Source organism: Micrasema longulum, unplaced genomic scaffold (genome assembly GCF_059751315.1).
Source record: "Micrasema longulum isolate JH-2025_06_02 unplaced genomic scaffold, ASM5975131v1 h1tg001078l, whole genome shotgun sequence".
In the NCBI taxonomy this organism is placed as follows: Eukaryota; Metazoa; Arthropoda; class Insecta; order Trichoptera; family Brachycentridae; genus Micrasema; species Micrasema longulum.
Window position 1 is genome coordinate 118,824 of NW_028278266.1, and position 7,170 is coordinate 125,993.

Consider the following 7,170-nt stretch of genomic DNA (forward strand, 5'->3'; position numbering starts at 1 on the left):
AAGAATATCTGTTTTTTAATCGAGATTATAGATAATAACTACATTTGTTTGAACTCAATCATACATGATTTATAATGATCATAGCCTGTTTGGTGATAATGATCTTACCGATTTTGCTAATCACGCACCTAAGTACCTAGGTAGGTACTCGTATTTAGAATGCATCATCCCCATCGTTGCGCGTCCTTGGAAATGCAGGTAATGCTCGTACCTACAGTGAGTTGTGCGTTGTGCGTTGCATCAGCAGAGCTGATAGCTGATAGCTGATACGCGTTTACCGGCGTCTTATGTCTTACAGCACTAATCTTATGATAAGTAAATTCTTGTCGAAAACATCGATGCTACTACACAAAACTCATTAAGTATTTAATAAAAAAGTGATTTGTAAGATGGTATCATCAGCTCGTCATGTATAATGTTGAGAACGATTTTTTACACCTTTGTTTCCATATATTATTATGTACCGTACCTACACTTGACAAACAACCTACGAGAATAAGAATTCTATTTATTAGGTACCCACACACGAGTAGGTATATTAATATCCTTTCGCGTTTATGACGAACAACATTTCCTAGTCATCTGCAGCCAACATTCAATATTCCGCATGTGCTTTCCTTCTGCATTCCTCCGCAATATACAAATGAAAATTAAAACAAAGGTTTATTACTAAAATACGAAACACGATCTATTGTTCTGCAAAGATTACAGTTAAAAATTAATTCACTCTTAAAAACCACGCGACGCGACAAGACCTTTATATGACCGGACAGTATGAAAGTTTTCGAAATACTAATATTGTTAAAACATAAAATCTGTGTTTTGTAAAAACGTGTACTGAAAATAGGATGTCATGCAGAAAAAAATGTTACGAGAAAAAGTCGGTATTTCCAAAAGACAGTTTTTTCACATAATTGGTAGGTCAATAAAACATAAACATTTAAAAGCAGTAGAAACTCCAACCTTTTATCACTGGCAGAAATCTTTCAAAAGAATCATAAAATCTTTCAAACAAATCATTTTCCTCTTTCCTCTTTTTTCCTTTTTCCCATTGAGTAATCGTTTCTATTTAAGGTAATTTATAAACAAATACGTTTATTTATATTTTTATATATCTTTGGCTTTTTAATTTTTTTTCCTATTGAATATGTTCTGTGGCTTGAGTTATAAAAATAAAACTTTTATTTTATTGGTTGGTTGGAAGAAATTGCCATTTGGCAATAAGCCCGCCAATGTACAAATAGCATTACGTACAAAAAGTTAAATAAATAAATAAAATATAATTAGGTGGTATTTAGTTCAAATTCTTCCGTTTCTGTTTTGAATGGATGGGGTGTGGCAACTGTGCAATGTGCAATGACACATGTTTAGACTTTCGCCGTTTATCGGCAATAAATACGTTTGTTGTTATTTCGAATTGTTTGAAGAGATATGTGTATATATTTTTTTGAAACGTAATATTTATTCCTGGCTAGAGCCGGAGCGCCGCTCCGTTCAGATAAAAAGTGCCGGAGCGCCGCTCCGGTGCGCTCCGGCCCGACTACACCACCGGGTACCAGTTTAAGGACTATGAAATATTCTAGTGTAAAAACTCCCTTTAAAATAAATAATTCGTGTCATCCATGTCGGGAATCGAACCTGAGACCTCTTGCATGGTGGGCAAACACGCTGACCATTACATTACCACATCACCACGAAACTCGGTCACCATATTATCATTCACGAATCGCGACATTACCACATCACTACATCACCACATCACCACATCACCACATCACCACATCACCACATCACCACATCACCACATCACCACATCACCACATCACCACATCACCACATCACCACATCACCACATCACCACATCACCACATCACCACATCACCACATCACCACATCACCACATCACCACATCACCACGTCGCCTTTGATAGTTAAGAGGTTGAGGGATCAATTGCTTAAATATAGAGAGGAAGTACTATTTAAATGATCCTGTACAGTCGTGTTTCTGTCCGGGCGGATGAAGGATACGGTTCTGTGTGCAACAGACCCAAAATGCCATTTATAATTTAACATTCAACGGGAAAAGGGAATAAAGAAAGATAATAATGACCTTATTTAAAGTATGGCAAACCATACAAAATAATTTAAATTTGTTGCAACAGAGAAGGAAAACATTTTTGAGAAGGGAATATGGGAGTCTAGGCATTTACAGGGCTTATGACCTATCATTGGCTGGTTTAAGTGGCCACTTTACACACTACACATCCTTCTCAAAAATGTTTTCCTTCTCTGTTGCAACAAATTTGAATATGAACAACTCCGTAGGGAGAAAATCCAGCCAGTCTGCAAGCATTTGGGCATACTCAAAACATTGTTGGATCATACAAAATAATATTAATATATGTAACCCACGGGGGTTGCAACGTCATGTTCTTTGAGCATAACGCAATCAAACTGAAATACCCTGTATACGAGGTTGTATTTCAATTATAAAAAACAGATCAATAAGATTAAATATTAATTTCATCTATCATCTAAATGGGATTATGTGGTGATCGTTATAGTAGATGAGAAGCATATTTTACGTAGATACATCCTTATCAACTACCTACCTACTTTAAGTAGCAGTTATCTTTCTTGGGTAATATCAATACTAGGATTACTGGGTACTCGGGTACCCTCCTGTTACCTGCATTTTATAGGTGTACATTTGTTATTTCACTACCTCTATCTATCATTTTCAATCTATCGCTTCAATCTGATGAGTTTCCAGTAGCTTGGAAATCATATTTTATCACTCCTATCTATAAATTTAGAAACAAATCGGACGTCACTAACTATAGACCGATCCCAATTCTATCTCGCATACCTAAATTATTCGAAGCAAGATTAACACATATATTTACTCCTATTTTCAAAAATATCTCGGCTGATCAGCAACACGGTTTGCAGCCTGGCAAACCAACCACGACCAATATCTTGTCTTTTACCGATATAATATTTAGGGGTCTGGGGAAAAATAAACAATTTATACCGATTTCTCCAAAGCTTTTGACAAGCTCGATCACCAAATACCGTTGACCAAACTTGTCGTCGGTTTAAATCGTTTTGCATGCCATCGCAATCGGAAGGAGAGTTTATTGAACGGTAAATTTTCATATTGTCAGCGTACAAACTAAAATGATGTCGTTTTCTTCTTATGTATTTTGTTACACTATTTTGATCAATCGATTGATTTTAATTGATAAAAAGTGTAAGTGAAAAAAAATTCGCCTTCTAGCGGGCATCTTCAGACTGGTAAACACATTATACGGAGTTAAAGGCGTTTTAACAAAACAAATAATATTATCTCAGGTACATTAAAAAATGGAATTCGATACCATAATATTTATGTGCCGAAGAAAGGGAAGATGTTATGGGATACCTACGTAACAATATACGAGTATATTGCTTTGTGCAGTGGGCGGTGGGCGGTACTAACGCAGGACTTTACTGTCGTCGCGCGCTGGGTCAAACTGTGGGGAGTTTTCAAATTCTGTCAATTGATTTGTGAAAATTCTATTGTTATCATTTTTTATTATATTTATTTCTAATTAAGCTAAGTTTGTACCTTCATTTTCTGAATGTAAAATTTGTATATCTTCCCGATTTGTCGAAATGAATAAATAAATAGGATGCATGGTTTGAAATTTCTTTTTTTATTTTATATCTGCCCTTTGGCACTTGAAGCAAAATTGAAGAAAACCGTTTGACCGTTCTAACTTCTGTCTCCAAAAATCAAACCTAACAGTTTAAGTAAGGAATTAATATCCAGTAAATGCGACGTGAAAATTTTGTTTCGGGTCAATTGATAAAAGATTATGCGGTTTTATTTTACCCGCAACTAATGCATTATATTATTCTGAACTTTAAACTAAAATAAATATGTTTTGAATCGATAAAAGGCGAAACCATGGCGACCGGGGGCGGGGGCGGTGGCGCAGTGCGGGCCGCTTCAGTCGGAGGGATGGAGCCGCGCCGCGAGCCCGCCGTGCCCGGGCTGCCCGCGCTCTGCGTGCGCGCGCTGGCGGCTTCCTGGACCGGTGGGTCCTCAGAGGGCGCCGTCTCACTCTGAGAGCGCGTGACCTCAATAATACCCCTTTATATATTTGATGTATCAATTTTATTCCACGCAAACATACTGTACGTATTTCGATGCAGGGTATCCCGTCAGTAGCCTGCCTCTAGAGCGAGATCTGCAGCAGCTGCTGAGGGAGCTGCCGCCGCCAGCGCCGGGGGGCGAGCTGCCCGCGTGCCCCGCGGTGGGCGAGCGCCTCGCGCCCCCGGCCCCCGCCCTGACGCTGCTGGTGGAGCGCGTGTCCCGCGACTCCTATTGGTCGCGGGCGTACAGGTACAATTGCCGACACACTATTGAATCCGATCAAATGCTACGCGACGGCTTACGATGATAATCGCGTCCGCAGGAGCCGATGGGCGGGAGCCGCCCCGGCCGAAGGAAGGCCCGCCTTGCAGCAGTACCTGGAGCGCCACTGCCAGGACTACCTGCAGCAGCTGGCTCCGGCGGACTACGACCCGGAGAAGGTTGTTGCGCGTCTCGACATGTTCCGTATGATCCGATGTCTGCAACCGATAAACGGTGCACTAATTATGGCTATTTATAGTTTCTCGATCATTTTCGTTCGTGAAGAGTACCTTCATTGAGTACGGTTAATGTGTTGTAACATAATATTACGCTACAATCTATTTTTGTAATTATATTATAACCCCGAATTAGTGTTTTTGACCCTGAAAATACTGTCAATACATGATTCATATTATCAGATCTAGCTCTTTTCTTGTTATCATTTAATTACAAAGAAAAAAAATATGTTTCGTTTTTACGTACTTTTACATACATTTTTGATTAACGGTAAATAGTAATAAACAGGTATTTTTTTTATTGGGTTTCAATTTTAAAAAAAATATTTTCAAATGTAGAAATTGAGTTAATTTTTTTTTTTCGCGCCTCCACTCGCTCGAGTTACATTTGGTTGCATGTATTTCAGCTCTTTAGTTAAAAACCTGTATTGAGCTGAAATGTTTTACAAAATTTACATATGATATACTAAATATTAAATACTAAATTTGATCAAATATTTTCGATTACAATACGATTATTATATATTTTTTAAAGTATAGCTTAATTTATAAAACAAACATATTAATTATCAAAAGAAAAATAAAGAATTATTTAAATGAATTATTGGTAAAATTTATACAATTAACATAAGAATTGACAAACAAATTAACAAACAATTAGCAAACAAATATTAACAACAAAGATAACGCGAATTGACTCAATTGAATTTATTTTCATAAATATTTTACTATCATCAGCAAAGAGTACAAATTTAGCACGATGAAAGCATTCCTGAATGTCGTTAATAAATATATGAAAAGGGGTTCTAGAATTGATCCTTGTAGTAGATCCTTGTTGTAGATCCCAGATGTAGCAGAAAAACAGTTGGATTTATATCCAGAAATAACTGGAGCTTGTGATTTGTTATCAATGTAAAAACATATCCATCGATACAAATCACCACTGATGCCAATTATTTTAATTGTTAATAATAAAGTTTTATGATCAACTTTATCGAAGTCCGTGTAGATTGAGTCAACTTGGAATCGGTTGTCCATATTTTTCAAAAGATAATTAGTATAATAAACTAAATTTGTTGCGATAGATCTTCCAGGTATAAAACCATGTTGCGAAGCACTAAAAGAAGATTTAAGTGCTTCAGATATTTGATAATTTAGAAAAAACTGATAATTTAGAAATTGGTCTTTAATTTTTGACCTCCGATTTAGGGCCTGATTTATAAATCGAAGAAATAAAAGCAGTTTTCCAAAGATTATGAACAACACCGTAATTTAATGACTTATTGAAAAGCATCGCGTTTTCTTATTAATTCCTTGCCTTTCGATAAACTTCATTCCATATTTTTGCTTCATACATGAGTACAGTATCGTCCGCAAATGTCAATTCACAAAGAGGATTTGTGTATGCAAGAAACAACAAGGGACCGAGTTCACTACCTTGGGGGACCCCATTAGTTATAGTCTGCCTACAGCTCGTATTGGTTATATCACTTAAGTAAGATTTGAACCATAACAAGGCATTTACTGTAATGGGCAATTATCATGGATTTTTTTTATTAGCTTATAAATTAATCTAAAAAATCACAAGCCGATCGGTACTATTCTTATTAAAATCTGTTAAGAAATAAGGGAGATATAAAGGATTCAATTATAGTAATTTGAATGGTGCCAAAAACAAACAATTCGTGACGTCACTAAGTTTGACGTCATCGAATGCCGAGATAGATTTTTCGTAAAAATTTATGATTCGAGTAGAGTAAGTGGAATAGGGTGACTTTGATCAGTTTCGAACTTTAAACGTGTGAGCGAGAAAATAGTAAAAACTTGATGATCAAAGTCAACCCTTCGGAGCGGGGTCGCTTTGATACATCATGATTTTATGCGTTTGTTTTGAACATTTTATTTTACTTTTTCTTTATTTAGATAAAAAAAATATAAGTTTATAACGTATACAACATTACTACTAAAGACATTTTTTAAATAAATTTTATACATATATTTTCACTAACGTTTCGTTAAAAATGTATTAATGAAATATTTCAAATAATTGATAAAGATAAAATAATATACCTTGCTTTCTGATTGAATATAATTATCAGTCAATAAATGTATTATTGTATATAAGAATTTTTTTATTGGTTGACATTATTATCGAAACAGAATGAGAGGTTGTTGTGTTTTTTTTATTTGATGAAAACTTATCTTTCACAGCTTTTGAAAAGATTTATTTTACCGAATAACTTAGAATCCATTACTTTATTCCAGGAAAGCAATTATTGTATCTGTTTATTTGTTTCTTACAAAGACGTGAAACATACTTGGGAAATTAATATTGGCCATATTCAACAGTGTTCGACAAAATTTCACAAGAAGTGCAATTGAAGTGTATGAGGTTTTTTACAAGCATTTCGTAACAATTATCTGATTTACTAGATAAATCACTTCACCATTATCGTTCGAGGACGAAGCTTCACATTTATTTTCTCACCTTTAAAAGAAAATCTTTTAGACTCGCTCATTTGAGTCACTATA